This window comes from Zingiber officinale, chromosome 11B, assembly GCF_018446385.1.
Source record: "Zingiber officinale cultivar Zhangliang chromosome 11B, Zo_v1.1, whole genome shotgun sequence".
NCBI classification, from domain to species: domain Eukaryota; kingdom Viridiplantae; phylum Streptophyta; class Magnoliopsida; order Zingiberales; family Zingiberaceae; genus Zingiber; species Zingiber officinale.
In genome coordinates, this window is record NC_056007.1 from 82,840,935 (window position 1) to 82,857,116 (window position 16,182).

Sequence of the window (16,182 nt, forward strand, 5' to 3'; positions counted from 1 at the left end):
GGCTCACTCCTCATCAACCAAATCCAGCTCCATGTTCCTCCGCTCGGCATTGCCCTCATCGTAACACTGGATCCGGACGGATTCGACACCTACTTCGACGGGAATCACCGCTTCGCCGCCGTATACCAGATGAAAAGGCGTGACGCCCGTTCCTTCTTTTAGAGTCGTTCGGATGGCCCATAGGATGCCCGGCACTTCATCCACCCAACTTCCCCCCAAATGGTTGAGCCGAGCGCGCAGCACGCGAAGAATTTCCCGATTGGTTACTTCGGCTTGACCGTTGCTTTGGGGATAGGCCACGGATGTGAAGTGTTGCTCTATGCCATAGCTTTTGCGCTAATCCTCGAACAACTTCCCTGTGAATTGCCGCCCGTTGTCGGAAACCAGTCGGCAAGGGACGCCGAACCGACAGATGATGTGTTGCCAGATGAACTTTTTGACCATCTGCTCGGTGATCTTGGCTAGCGACTCGACCTCCACCCACTTAGAAAAATAATCGATCGCCACTAGCAGAAATTTTCGCTGCCCGGTCGCCATAGGAAATGGACCAACAATATCCATCCCCCACTGATCAAACGGACATGAGATGGTTGATGCCTTCATTTCCTCTGCCAGCCAGTGGTAGAAGTTATGGTACTTCTGGCACGAGAGGCACGTCGACACTGTCCGAGCGGCGTCTGATTGTAAGGTTGGCTAGAAGTACCCAGCTAATAGGATCTTCTTAGCCAGCGAACATCCGCCCGGATGCCCTCCGCATGATCCTTGATGTACTTCTTGGAGGATGTAAGCCTAGTCCTCCGAGCTCACGCATTTCAACAGCGGGCGTGAGAAAGCCTTCTTGTAAAGTTGATCGCCGATGAGTGTGAACCGACCGGCTCTCCTCCTTAACAGCCGGGCTTCGTTCCGGTCGGACGGTGTGGCTCCCGATCGCAAAAACTCCGTGATGGGTGTTCTCCAGTCGCTCGAAAACGTGAGGCCTTCCATCCGGTCGACGTACGCCACCAAAGATACTTGTTCAATCGGCTGCTGGATGGCGATCGGCGTTATTGAGCTCGCAAGTTTGGCTAACTCATCAGCCGCTTGCACTACTAGAAAACTAGGCTTTTGAGACAAAAATTTTAAGACAGTGACAAAATTCGTCTCAAATACTAAGTAATTAAGACAGTAATAATAGATGTCTCAAAATTTTATATAGAGACATTAAATTTAAGACAGTATTTAAGATTTTGTCTCAAATTCAACTAAATAAGACACCTAATAAAGACGATTAAAAATATAATTATATAAGACATTCAAATAAGACGGTAAAAAAATATTTGTCTCAAATTATCTTGAATATGGTTCGTCAGAATGGTCACGATAATTGTTACAGACTCTACCGTTCCAGTTCCAATATCTTTCACGGAACGGTCATGACACGGATCGAATATATATATATATATATATATATATATATATATATATATATATATATATATATATATATATATATATATATATATATATATATATATATATATATATAACATAGAAAAATACATCTACAAATTTAACTTAATATTTATTTTTAATTTGTGTTTAGATTATTGATAATTTAAAAATTATGAAAAAATATATATTAAATATTTAATAATATACTATCTTTTGATAGGCTAGGGTATATACTGAAATAAATAATAAATTTATTATATATCTACATTAATATAATTAAAGGTATTAAGGTTTTTATTTTAACATTAAATTTACATTTGTTATTATCTCTTTCGTTTATTTAAGGTTTTAAATTTGTTTCGTTTATTTAAGGTTTTAAGATATCTCTTTCGTTTAACATTAAATTTTAAGGTTTTGTTATAAGTTTATTTAAGGTTTCTTTTGTCTCTTTCGTGCGACAAAAGAGAACACGGCGATCTCCACGAAGAGGACGACGGAGGCAACGGCGACAGCGAAGAGGGCGACGGAGGCAACGGCGATCTCCACGAAGAGGGCGATAGAGGAACGGCGATCTCCACGGCAAATCTCAGGTACTTCTTTAGTTCTTCCGAAGAACCCCCCATTCCTGACCCTAACCCTAATCCCCTGCAGCTCGCGCTCACCTTCGCCAAGATCGGCGTATCGGTCGAGGACCTCGCCTCCTTACCACCCGTCGCTGACGCCGGCGCGGAGAAGAAGGCCGAGCGACTCGCTCTTAGGGTTGGCGAGAACCTCTTCAATTTCATGCAGTCCTTCTGCGGGATTGACGGAAGCTGGCTCATCGTGCCCATGGATATCCTTGACCGGTGGTTCAAGAAGTTCCAGGAGCGAGCCCGGAAGGATCCCAGTTACCTCAAAGGTTTTGCCTTGTGACAGACAGGTGAATGCCCAATGCCAAAGGTGCTGCTTTTTGCAAGGATCTCTTTCCTTGATGGTATCGCGTTTCATATTATATTTTGGTTGCATCTGATTTGCTTGAATTGTGCTTAGTAAGTCATTTAGTAATGCATATAATTTTTCTATTAGAACTTAGAAGAACATTGTTGATTCTCTTCCAAAAGGGAATGGCCTGATATCCCATAACAATCAAAAGAGAATGAATCAAATTGTTAAACAGAATACTCGTGTGCTGTTGTATGTTTGGCATCCTCAAACATTTAATATAGGGATCGAGCAACTTGATACAGCGGTACTTTTGAAGTCTTAGCTGTCTATAAAAGAACCAAGCCAAGTCTTCTGAGTTTTTATCGTGCTCAACTAGTGACAGAGCTATCCCTATAATTTAAACTATGAATTGTATAAATAAAATTTGAATATGTATATATATATATATATATATATATATATATATACTCTTTATGCATTGGTATTAAAAAAATAAATAAATAAACCCTGACATAAGTGAAATCTCCAAACACTTAAATCTGAGTTAACCTTCCTTTAAAGTAAAGGTTTTCTTTGATGACTATTCAACTAGCTCCATTCCCATTCCTGCCACATGAATATTTCATTAGTCATGATGTAGAAATGAAATCATTTACTTCCTAGAGCAGCAATCATTCCATTCTTCACATCATAATTAATTTTTTGAGATAATTTCATCATCAATTGTTATTTTGGTAATATGCTTCAATTTGCAATAGTTGCATTAATTATTGTTTTAGTAATATATTTTGTGTATTTCTATCTAATGGTATGCATGAAATAGTCTCCACAATGATTTCAAAAGATTTGTGTACATTTACTTGCTTGATTCTTAAAGACCTATTGACCATTAACAAAATTAGCAAATAGAATAGAAGTTAAAGCAGTTGAAAATTCTAGATACTCTAAGTGCATGTGTTTCCTACTAGACACTAAGAACGGATCTAATAGCTATAATTTTGTGGTGAGTTTAAAAAGTAGCAATATTAGTTTGTCACCTTCTTTATTATTTTATTTTATTATTATTATGTGTTATATAAATCAACATGAATCCTCCTAATAATTGTAGTAGCATTAACCAAACAAGATAATACTCATTATCCAATAATAATTTTTCATCAACCAAGGTTGGATAATATTAATATAATGGGGTTTTCTAAATGGTCTGATGTTTCCTCTTTTACATAGTTCATATCACACTTCAGCTTATAGTAGTGCGGATAATATTAATATTATGTTTTCATAAGAATTTTTTTTAGTTTTATTAACAATTTTGGTGATGTAGTAGTGTACATATTTTTAAGCTGTAGATAAATTTATTTTACAGGTGCAACAACTTGAAAGACACAAAGATATTGACAAACACATAAACCATCATTTCTTATTACGAGATGAAGAGGTTTGTTTAACTTGAGGTTGTTTATGTTGTATATATATATAGTTGCAAGAAAGAAGATTATGTGTTAGATGATGAGATTTCTTATTGAAATGTTTTGATTTTTTTTTTAACAGTATATATTATAAATCATCTTTACCTCTAATAAGAGTTTTTTTTGTATGTTCAGGATTCTGGTGAAGAAGGATTATAGAAGTTATCTCTAGATCACGAGTTGTTCTTTAGACTTTCTTTTGTGTAACTTTCATGGGAATAGTTATTTTTTTATTATCAAATTAATGATAGATATGTAGATATTTCTGTTATTGGATGAATGTTGGATGTACTTCAATTAATGATTATAGAATTTTATATTGTGGATATTATTTTTAATTTATAAAAAGAGAATTTTTCCTTTTGTTTTGAAATGACAATTTAATAAATTTAATCTAGATTAATTTGTATAATAAATGTTCTTTAAAGATTATTAATTTTTGTCATAATTATTGCATCTAACAAGTTGAAATATTAGGGACAGTAATTTACTGTCTTCACTTCTATTTGAGACAGCACATTACCATCTCGATTTAGTGTCTTTAGTTTTTTCACAGGATAAGACATAACATTTGAGACAAAACAATAACTGTCTTAAATATTTTTGAGACAATTGAATAACTGTCTCATTACCGTCTTAAATAGTATTTGAGACAGTACAACTGTCTCAATATTTTTTTGAGACGCTTGTATTAGGGACAACTACATTACCGTCTCATCACCGTCTCAAAAACATTTTGAGACATTAAATTTATAATTTAAGACATATTTTGTTGTGTCTCAAAAGCCTAGTTTTCTAGTAGTGTTGGTTCTTCGCTCGGGGTATCTTCTGGATAATAACCTCTCTGAAGTCGACTTTGAGTTTCTCGAAGGCTTGAGCGTAAAGCTTGAGCCGAGCGTTGTTAATCTCGAAGGTACCTATGAGCTGCTGAGCGGCCAATTGAGAGTCTGAATGCAGCATTACCCGTCCGGCTCCTACATGCCGGGCGGCCTGTAAGCCGGCTATAAGGGTCTCATACTCTGCCTCATTATTTGTAGCTCTATAGTCAAGCCGGACAGATAGATGCATCTTCTCTTCTTGGGGAGACAACAATAATACACCAATACCGCTCCCGAGCCAAGTGGACGATCCATCCACAAATATCTTCCACATGGCCTCGGGCTCTGGCCTTTGTACTTCGGTAACGAAATCTGCCAAGGACTGCGCTTTTATCGCCGAGCGAGGCTGATATTGGATGTCAAATTCACTTAACTCCGTCGTCCATTTGATGAGCCGCCCGGACGCTTCTGGATTCAGTAATACGCGCCCGAGCGGGCTATTAGTTTTGACAATGATGGTATGCGCCAGGAAGTATGGGCGAAGGCGCCGAGCGGCGAGGACCAGAGCAAAAGCCAGTTTTTCGAGCCCAGTGTAACGAGATTCAGCATCTTTTAAAATGTGACTAAGGAAATACACAGGCTCCTCTCCACTCGCCCTCACCAGTGCCGAGCCGATTGCCTGCTCGGTCGAGGATAGGTAGATACAAAGTGGCTCACTCGTAGCCGGCTTGGCTAATACCGGGAGAGAACTCAGATATGCCTTTAAATCTTCGAACGCCCGGTCGCATTCTTCGTCCCAGTGAAATTTAGTGGCCTGCGCAAGATTTTGAAGAAAGGAAGGCTCCGGTCGGCGGTTTTAGATATGAATCTGGACAAAGTCGTTATCCGACCGGTCAAACGCTGCACTTCCCTCAGATTTCTTGGGGGCGGCATGTCTTGTAGGGCTCTTACTTTGCTGGGATTTGCTTCAATACCCCGCTCGGTCACTATGTACCCCAAGAAACGCCCTCCTTTTGCTCCGAACAGGCACTTCTGGGGATTTAGCTTGACTCCATATTTGCATAGCGTTCGGAAGGTTTCTTCCATGTCCTTGATGAGATCGGCCGCTCGGACGGACTTGATGAGAATGTCGTCCACATACACTTCCAGATTTCGCCCGATCTGCTCTCTGAATACTTTGTTCATCAGGCGCTGATATGTGGCCCCCGCATTCTTCAATCTGAACGGCATCACATTATAGCAATAGGTACCGTCGGCCGTCACGAAGCTGACTTTTTCTTGATCTTCACGGGCGAGCGGCACTTGATGATAGCCTTGGTAAGCATCGAGCATACATATTAATTTGCAACCGGCCGTAGAGTCCACCAGCTGATCTATCCGGGGCAGAGGATAAAAGTCTTTCGGGCAAGCTTTGTTGAGATCCCGAAAATCTATACATACTCTCCACTTGTTGCCCGGCTTGGAGACTAATACTACGTTAGCCAGCCAGCTTGGGAACTGCACCTCACGTATATGGCAGGCTTCCAGAAGCTTCTCCACCTCCGCCCGGATGATGGCATTCTGCTCGGCGCTAAAATCCCTTTTTCTCTGCTTCACAGGCCGAGCGTCCGGTCGGACATGTAGCTCATGCTGCGCTATGCTCGGCGAAATTTAGGGCAGCTTATGCGTTGACCAGACGAAGACATCACAATTTCTCTGGAGGCATTTGATAACTTCCTCCTTCTGGTTGGCCTTCAGATCAGACGCAATAAAGGTCGTGGCCTCCGATCGGGTTGGGTGAATCTGTACTTCCTCTTTTTCTTCATAAATTAAAGAGGGTGGCTTTTCAGTGATGGCGTTTACCTCGATCCGGGGCGTCTTCCGAGCGGAATTGGCTTCTGCTCGGACCATCTCGATGTAGCATCGCCGAGCGGCCAGTTGATCTCCCCGTACTTCTCCCACTTTGTCATCCACGGGGAACTTGATCTTCTGGTGGAAGGTGGAGACGACCGCTCGGAATTCGCTGAGAGCTGGTCGCCCCAATATGACGTTGTAGGCCGACGGAGAGTCCACCACGATGAAGCTTGTTGTGCGCGTCCTTCTGAGCGGCTCCTCTCCTAGAGATATGGCCAGACGGATTTGTCCGACCGGCAAGACTTCATTACCCGTAAACCCATAGAGGGGGGTTGTCATGGGAAGTAGCTCGGCTCGATCAATTTGTAGTTGATCAAATGCCTTTTGAAGATGATGTTGACCGAGCTCCCTGTGTCAATAAAGACGCGGTGGATAGTATAATTTGCTATTACCGCTTTGATGAGAAGGGCGTCGTCATGGGGGACTTCAACTCCTTCCAAGTCCCTGGGTCCGAAACTAATTTCTGGTCCGCTCGCCCGTTCCTGGCTGCAGCCGACCGCATGGATCTGGAGCTGTCGGACGCTCGCCTTCCTCGCTCGGTTAGAGTCGCCTCCGGTCGGCCCGCCAGCAATGATGTTGATCTCGCCTCGGGAAGTGTTGCTTCTATTTTCTTCTTCCCGAGCGGACGGTCGAGACCGTTCTCTAGACATTCGCCGATTCTCCCGCCTTGGAGAGCGATGCCGATCGGGAGTTTGTTGTTGTCGCCTATCGGCTTGAGTCCGATCGGCTTCGTGAGTTCTCGGCCGCCTATCGGATGAGGGAGATCGCCGACCGCCATTCCGGGGCACGGGCGGAGCAATCAAGGGAAGACTTCGACAATCCCTTGTGTTGTGCGTATCCGTCCGGTGGAAAGAGCAGAACAACGGGGTCCATTTTTTCTTTGGTTTGGGCTGGGCGGCCGCTACCTCTTGTACGTGGGACCTCACATGGGGAGAGCGGATTGCTTCGGCCCTCGGTCCTCTGGGTGGCTGAGCAGCATGCTGTTTTCGCTCGGCAGGAGGAGCCCGTTCGGTTGGAGCTTCTTTTTTCCGGGCCGCTTGGGCTTCCTCCACGTTGATGTATTCGTTGGCCTGGTGTAGCATGTGATCGTAGTCTCAGGGCGGCTTCCGAATGAGCGATCAGAAGAAATCCCCATCCACGAGGCCTTGTGTGAAGGCATTCATCATGGTCTCCGAGGTGGCCGTTGGAATGTCCATGGCCACTTTGTTGAACCGTTGGATGTAAGCTCGGAGCGATTCATGGGCTTCGTGTTTGATGGCGAACAGGCTCACGCTCGTTTTCTGGTAGCGCCGACTGCTCGCAAAATGGTGGAGGAAGGCCGTTTGGAAGTCTTTGAAGCTTGAGATGGATCCGTCTGGCAATCTTCGAAACCACCGTTGAGCTGACCCAGAGAGGGTGGTAAGGAAAACCCGACACTTCACCCCATCTGTGTATTGATGCAGGGTTGCCGTGTTATCAAACTTGCCCAAATGATCGTCCGGATCGGTGGTTCCATTATATTCGCCGATCGTCGGAGGCACGTAGTGCTTGGGCAGAGGGTCTCATAGAATAGTCTCTGAAAATTGGCGATTAATCCGCTCGGGCGATGAGTCCGCTTGAGGGGCTTTTCCTTTTCTGTCTTTTCTAGGCATTTCATCCGAAGAAGATCCCCGATCTCTATTGGTTGCTACAGCTTCGGGGGTGCGGAATAGGGCCTGATGAAATGCAATGGTGGCCTGCGGTGCTTCTGCTCGGCCACCAGACGCGGACGTTGCTTGCTGCTCCGGCCGCTCAGGCGCTACTTTCTATTTCTGCTCCACAAGCTTGGCGGCCCTCAGCTCGATCAGAGCGTCGAGTTCCTCCGAGGAAAGCGTCACCGTGTGTTGTCGTCCAGCCTCGTCCATTGTTTCCGTTCGGATGCAGGAGCGTTCCCACAGACGGCGCCAAATTGATCCTGTCTGAAAGCTGAATCAACGGACGCTGGGCACGTGACGCTCCCCGGGTCGATGATGCGGATCTTCGCCTGATTGCACGAATCTCCGGCGAACCAGCACAGGAGTCAGGCCAGGAAGGGGTTCCCGGCGACGACCCTCCGACGCTCAAGTCAGGCAAGCAAGCAGTGAAAAAAGTGGCTCCAAAGGTGTTGAACCCGTACCTCCGGCGAAGTATGAGGCTCTTTATATAGAGTGGTGAAAGAGCTCCTGCACGTCCACCGAGGCGCATAGATGTCCGCAGCCCATACCTCGGTATGTATCTGTCAGAAAGCTTACCTGACGTCATACTGCTGCAGTCCAAGTATGTCCTCGATGGGACAACAGAACACCTCGTTGTCAGACTTGGAGTATGACCTAGACATAGGACTTGACAGCTGTCATAAGATGTTCTTGTCCTTCTCTACCGACCACAGGCCGGGGCGTCCGTCAGGCCGGCTGGACGGGGAGTCCGTCCGGCCAGCCCTCATCTTACGCGCCGGTCGGACGGCACTCACATTCCGTCCGGCCTGCCATTGGTATCGATATGCTGGGGATATTTTCGGTAGGGTACTATGTAGGGACTGCTAGCAGTATGTCACCTTCTCTTAGGACTTCCGCTCGGCTCCTTGTTACTGTTTCATTGAGCGTCGGAACCCCGACTTCTGTCGGGGCGCCTTTTGCCTTCAGCTATTCACCGGTCGGCCGGCCGGGGCTGGTCGGGAGGTCGGCCCCTCCTTCTCCGGTCGGCCCCTTGGTCTTTTGACTCCAGCGTGGCATTGACCCCTCAAAATGGGGGTCCCCTGTTCTAACCGTCGAATTATATGTAAAATTCTATATTTGTTGCGGATCGTATCCTTGCGAGGCGTGGTGCTATTGGAGGACCAGAGGCGCAGCGGAATAAGAAGCAAGATAGATGCGACAACTCGACCCGATGGCGGTGGCTAAAGATGGCAGTAGCTAGGGTTGGAGCACACGGAGGACAGTGATGAAAATGCCATAATAGTTGGAAAATTAATTTCCAAATTTATTGCTTTTATTTACTGTGTGTGTGCATGTGTTATATGCTAGCATAGGTTAAAATTTCTCACTTTAAATAACTAAGTGGGAGAGGGATTAGTATATAAATCCTACGGTCTCCATTACTGATTTGTAAGTGATGCAACAAGCTTGCGTGTTGGCTCTGAGTGCCTCCCTCTACAACGGATGAGTTTGTTTACGGATCACTAGATCAAACTTCCTTAAATGGATGGTTATAGGAAGTTATTTAGGATGTGTGTGATGTTCTCCAACTGAAGGGGCACAATCTTATTTAATGGACTAAGTATCAAGTAATGGTATACACTTACACACATTTAATAGTATCCTCCCCAATGGAGTCATTGTTATCACATGTGTAAAAGGGAAACCAACTATTAATTTGTCATAAAACTAGGGTGATAAGATAATAAAATTAATGGGTTAAAACCCCTCTTACAAATGATTGATTTTGTATACGTCCACACTAACGTGGCATACAAAATTAACAGTGTTTGAGATAATTTTTTTTGTCATAAAGTTATGTTAACAAGATAGTTAATGGGTAAAACCCTCCTTTTACAAATGTTGATTTTGTATACGTCCACACTAACGTGGCATGCAAAATTCATGGTATTTTAAGGTGTTGGTAAATTTAAATAGTATTGTTAGAGGAATCAATATTATTTTAAATTTAGAGTCTTGACCAAATATTTGATTAAAGACAGACCAACTATTAATTTTATTTGTCATAAGTTGACAAGATAATAAAATTAATGGATAAAATCTCCTTTTAGAATTTGTATATGGCCATACTATTGTGGCATACAAAATTCACGGGGATTTTGAGATGTTGGTCTTGATCAAATATTTTTGTGATTCTTAGGATTTCAAATGTTAATCAATCCCCTAGATGTTATACTATAGAATAGACTTAGTAGTCCCAATTGCAATGACATTAAGGTAGACTGTCCTCTCAGAACTGAGAACAATAACGGTGTATTTTATTAGTTGTTGAAACATATTTAGTGGTGTTATCTACCGGTACATGGTGTGTAGATACATGAACCACTGATTATGCCTACAATTCATTGCAGGGTTCCAGGAAACCCGACAACTATATGAAAAGGAAAACACCGTCTACATGGGCACTAGTGAAAAAGTAGCAGCTGTTGCAGTGGGAGATATTTATTCTCTAATAGGAATAAAATATGGATTTTCAGAAATTGTCTTTACGTACTAAGTTTAGAAAGAACCTGATTTCGGTTTCTAAACTATTAAAGAATAGATATTCTGTCTATTTTGATAACAAACTTGTTATCAAGAAAAATAGGGAAGTTATCTATTCTGGTACGTTGGTTAACAATTTATAACCCAATAACTCCCACGATGTAATAAATGGAAATTAATAACACATTTTCTAACTTTAATAAGAGAAAGTAACATTCGGAAATGAACCAATCATATTTTTGACATCTAAGGCTAGGTTATATTAACTTGAGTAGGATTCAAAGGATAATAACCAATGAACTCTTGGGTTCATTGGTAGTGGAAATCTTTCCAACCCGCGAGTCTTACTTGGAAGGAAAAATAACCAAGAAGCTTTTAAGTCTAAGGGGTATGAAGCCAAAGATATGTTGGAATTGGTTCATTCTGATTTGTGTAGACCTTTGACTATCCGGGCAAGAGGTTGTTTCGAATATTTCGTCTCTCTTATAGATGACTATTCGAGATAAGGATACATTCACTTGACGCGCCACAAGTCTAAGTGCTTTGATAAGTTCAAAGAGTACTAGGCTGATGAGGAGTAACGTCAAAGTAAAAGTATCAAAACACTACAGTGAAATCGTAGTAACAAGTACCTCTTAGGAGAGTTTAGGAGTCACTTATCAGAAGTCGAGATTTAATCCCAACTAACTACACCTGATACACCCCAACAGAATGGTGTAGTAGAAAGAAGGTATAAGGCTCTTATGGAATAATTAGATCGATGATGAGTTATTCAGAAAATTACCAAATTTATTTTAAGGATATAGACTAGAAACGAAAGTGAACATAGTACCTTCCAAGTCAGAACTCTCTATTCATATAGAATTGCTGAATAGGTGTAAGCCTATTTTGAAGCATATTCGGATTCGGTTAGTCCAGCACATATGTTGAAGAGAGACAATGATAAGTTAGACAGGAGTTCACTTGTTTGTGGGTTATCCTAGATAAACGAAAGTAGGTTTATAGTCTTAAAAATCAGAAGGTCGTTGTTAGCATCAATGACCGATTTTTAGAAGAGGACTATATAATGAACCACAAGCCCATAAGTAAATTTGTTCTTAAGAAAATAATAAAGGACACGTCTAATCTAGTACCAACTGTACAAGATGAAATATCACAAGAAACTGCAACACGTATCACAAATGATACACAATTGCAGAAAGTGTCTCTCGTAGTGGGAGGGTTGTTAGGCAACCTGAAAGATTCATGTTTTGGAGAGTCTTTGGACCAGAACCCTGATGAACATGAACCTAATCCACAGACATATGACGAAGCGCTCCAAGATAAAGATGTAGCAACTTGGCAAAGAGCAATGAATAAAGAATTAGAATATATGTATTCTAATAAAGTATGGGAGCTTGAAAAATCACCAAATGGTGTAAAAGCCATTAGGTTTACTATAGAAAAGGAAGGACAGACGGGAAGGTATATACTTTCAAAGCAAGGCTTATTGAAAAAGGAAAACTTTTTACCGGTAGTCATGCTTAAGTCTATCCGGATTCTTTTATCTATTACTTCTCATATGGACTATGAGATTTAGCAAGTGGATGTCAAGATAGCTTTCCTTAATGGAAGTCTTGAAGAAAACATCCATATATAGCAACCAGAAGGGTTCATTGCAAAGAGCAAAGAGCATCTTGTGTGTAAGCTCAATCAGTCTATGGACTGAAGTAAAGTTTCAAGGTCTTGGAACATCCGGTTTAATAAAGTAATCCAGACCTATGGATTTATTTAATAACCGAATGAGTCTTGTGTATACAAGAAGTGTGATGGAAACGTGGTGGTATTTCTTGTACTATACGTAGATAACATTTTTGGTAGTTGGAAACAATATCAAAGTGTTGTCAGAAGTAATAGTATGGTTATCCAAACAATTCGATATGAAGGACTTGGGAGAATGCATATATTCTTGGGATCAAAATGATAAGGGATTACAGGAAAAGAATATTCTACTTATCCCAAGCTTCATATATCAAAACAATCCTTGCTCGTTTTAAGCATGCAAAACTCCAAGAAAGGTTTCTTACCTTTTCAGCATGGAGTAACTTTATCTAAAGAGATGTCTCCGAAGACATAAAGGAGATAGAGAAAATGAAGGTAGTTCCTTATGCTTCGGCTATCGGAAACCTAATGTATGCTATGCACGAGACTGGATATCTATTTTGCCTAGGGCATAGTTAGCAGATATCGAAGTAACCCAGGACCGGGACACTAGACTGCCATAAAGCATATATTGAAGTACCTGAGAAGGACTAGGGATTATATGCTAGATTACTAAGTAGATGATTTGATCCCTGTGGGTTACACGGATTTTGACCTTCAATCAGATAGGGGCAATAGTAAGTTGACCTCGGGGTTTTGTGTTTACTTTAGGAGGTAAAGCCATAACTACGGAGGAGTGTTAAGCATAGGTGCTTTTTAGACTCCACTATGGAAGTTGAGTATGTAGCAACCTCAGAGGCAGCCATAGAAGCTGAGTGACTCAGTAACCTCAAGATGGACTTAGATATGATTTCTGGTTTGTCCAAAGATTATTACAATTTATTGTAATAATAGTGGTGCAGTAGCAAACTCGAAAAAATCATGAGTCCATAAGGCAAGTAAATACAATAGAGCGCAAGTACCACCCAATACGAGACATCGTATAAACGAGGAGAAGTTGTTCCCGCCTAGATTGCATCAAGTGATAACCTGTAGATCTTTTCACTAAGGTCCTTAAGGCAAGAGATTTTAATGGACATGTTGAAGGGTTGGGAATCAAATGTATGGCAGCTTTAATTGCAGCATAGTCTTTTAGTATAAGTGGGAGATTGTTGGAGTGTATACTAAAAGCCTAGCTTTTATATAAACATTTATAAGAATCACATTGGTCAAGTGTCTACATTTATATATACCAAATGTAGATGTTCAATTAATTTATATTGTAGATAACATAGTGTGTGGTGTCACACACAGAAGGTCGTGTTATCGGTTCTTTATAAATTATAAACAGTAGCTCACGACTGAGATAGAAAGGAACAAACAATCGGAAAATTCGTAGTGTAATTAGGTATTAGTTTATCTTGACTAATAAATTACACTAGTATACTCTAAGTGTATTGAGTAGGATCATTTTAGGTAAGTTCTTTTTGTACTGACTTTATAAAAGAACTAGACCTTAGTTATTATGGAAGTGTGTGCTCTTAATCCAATATAATAACAAACACATATATGTAGTATTTATTTCTTTGACTTATCAATGGATGAGATTTAGCTCGATAAATTAATAAGCCCGATAAGTTGGGAAATGATATTACTTATAGTGTGTGTTGTTGATTATAGAAGGAAATTGTGTCCTAGTAATCTAGGTTGAGAATGACCCCAAGAGGAGCTCATAAGGATTGTTATGTTAAAACCTGCAGGTGGACTTAGTCCGACATGACGATAAGGTTGAGTGGTACTACTCTTGGACTAAGATATTAATTAAGTGAGTTGTCAGTAACTCATTTAATTGATGGGCATTCATTATCTTAAGCACAGGGAGACTAACACACTCATAATAAGAAGGAGCCCAAAATGTAATTTGGGATTGGTGCGGTAGTTCAATAATAGTTCTTTAGTGGAATGAATTATTATTGATGAAATTAAATTATGTGTTCGGGGCGAACACGGGATGCTTAATTTTATCGGAAGACCAAAACCAATTCCTCCTCTCGGTCCCTATCGTAGCCTCTTAATTATAGAGTATTATATCCACCTATACTCACCTTCTTACCCATCCTATAGGGGCCGGCCAAGCTAGCTTGGAGTCCAAGCTAGGGCCGGCCAAAGGCATGGTTCATGGGTTCATGAGGTGGTCGGCCCTAGCTTGAACCCAAGCTTAGGTGGCCGACCCTATTAAAATAAAAGTAATTTTATTTTTTAAAATTTTTCTTATGTGGATTCCATGGTTTTAAAAGAGAGTTTAAAATTTAAATATTTCCTTTTATAGCTTTCTACAAAAGATTAAGAAAAGATTTGAAATCTTTCCTTATTTGTAGATTGAAAGATATATTTTAATTTTGAGAAAACTTTCCTTTTTTAACCATGTTCATAATTTAAAAGAGAGTTTAAAAATTAAATATTATCTTTTATTAGTTTCCACAAAAGATTAAGAAAAGATTTGATATCTTTCCTTATTTGTAGATTGAAAGGAGATTTTAATTTTTAAAGATAACTTTCCTTTTTGAAAATTATCCACATGTTTAAAAGAAAGATTTTAATTTATAAAATTTCCTTTTTATAAACCACCATGAAGGGAAAAATTATTGGAGAAATTTTTTATAAATTTCCAGAGACAAATTAGGAAGTTTTAATTCTTATTATAATTAAAACTCTCCTTGTTTATAGCTTATAGATGTGGCTGGCCATGTAATGTGAGAAGAGGAAATTATTTTTAATTAAATAAATTTTCCTTTTCATGGAAAAAGAATTAAGGAAGTTTTTTATTTAAATTTCCTTATTTGTCAATACCAAGGATTATAAAAGAGGGGGTAGAGGTGCCTTCATGGGTAACGACTCTATTCTTTTTCTTCCTCCCTCTCTTCCTTGGTGGTGTGGCCGGCCCCTCTTTTTCTCTCCTCTCCTTATTGTGGTTGAAACTTCTTCATTGGTGGAGTTCTCTTGGTGGCCGGATTAAGCAAGGAGAAGAAGGAGAGAAAGGAAGCCTAGTCTCTAGCATCCCTTGGAGCATTGGTGGTGGTCGAACCTATCCATCAAGAAGAACTCTTGGTGGCCAAAACCTAGAAGGAAGAAGAAGGTGCTTGGTGGTTCTCATCTCGGAAGATCGTTGCCCACACAACGCCCGAGGTTAGAAGAGGAATACGGTAGAAGATCAAGAGGTTATTTGCTTACAAAGAAAGGTATAACTAGTAATTATTTTCCGCATCATACTAGTTTTCTTTGTATAGTTTTTTTTGGAAATACCAAACACAAGAGGCATATGATTCTAGAGTTTTCGGATTTGTTTCGAAGTTGTGTTTCTTTTCTTTTATTTTTCGAATTTGTGATTCGATTGTTCTTTTTGGTTAAACCTAGAGTTATTTAAGGAAATTAAATATTAGCTTTCCTTAAAAGACTTTGTCTAGGCGGTGGTGGTTGCTCCCATATCCAAGAAGCCCATGTGCCTCGCCATGCAGTCCTAGAAGCTAATTTTGGAAATTAATATTTAATGAAATTAATAACATAGGTGGATTTGAATTAATAGTGTTAAGTTCCACTTGTGATTCAAATCTAAACCATTAAGAACAGATAAGTTAAATTTGGAATCAATGATGTTAAGTTCCGTCTGCGATTCCTAATTTAACTTCTAAAGAACACAATAGGTTATTTTAGGAAAGGTTCGACACTTGTATAAAATTTTTGTATAGTGGAACCGGTACGATTTTCCTAGGA

At 40.7% G+C, this 16,182-nt stretch overlaps 1 long non-coding RNA gene across 1 annotated transcript; it reads left to right on the top strand.

The window, feature by feature from the left end:
* The first annotated feature begins 2,142 nt into the window (after positions 1-2,142).
* On the top strand, positions 2,143-4,004 carry LOC122034693. The gene is made up of 3 exons (XR_006126762.1): positions 2,143-2,350; positions 3,722-3,793; positions 3,960-4,004. It is a non-coding gene; the product is annotated as an uncharacterized LOC122034693 (long non-coding RNA).
* The last annotated feature ends 12,178 nt before the right edge of the window (positions 4,005-16,182 follow it).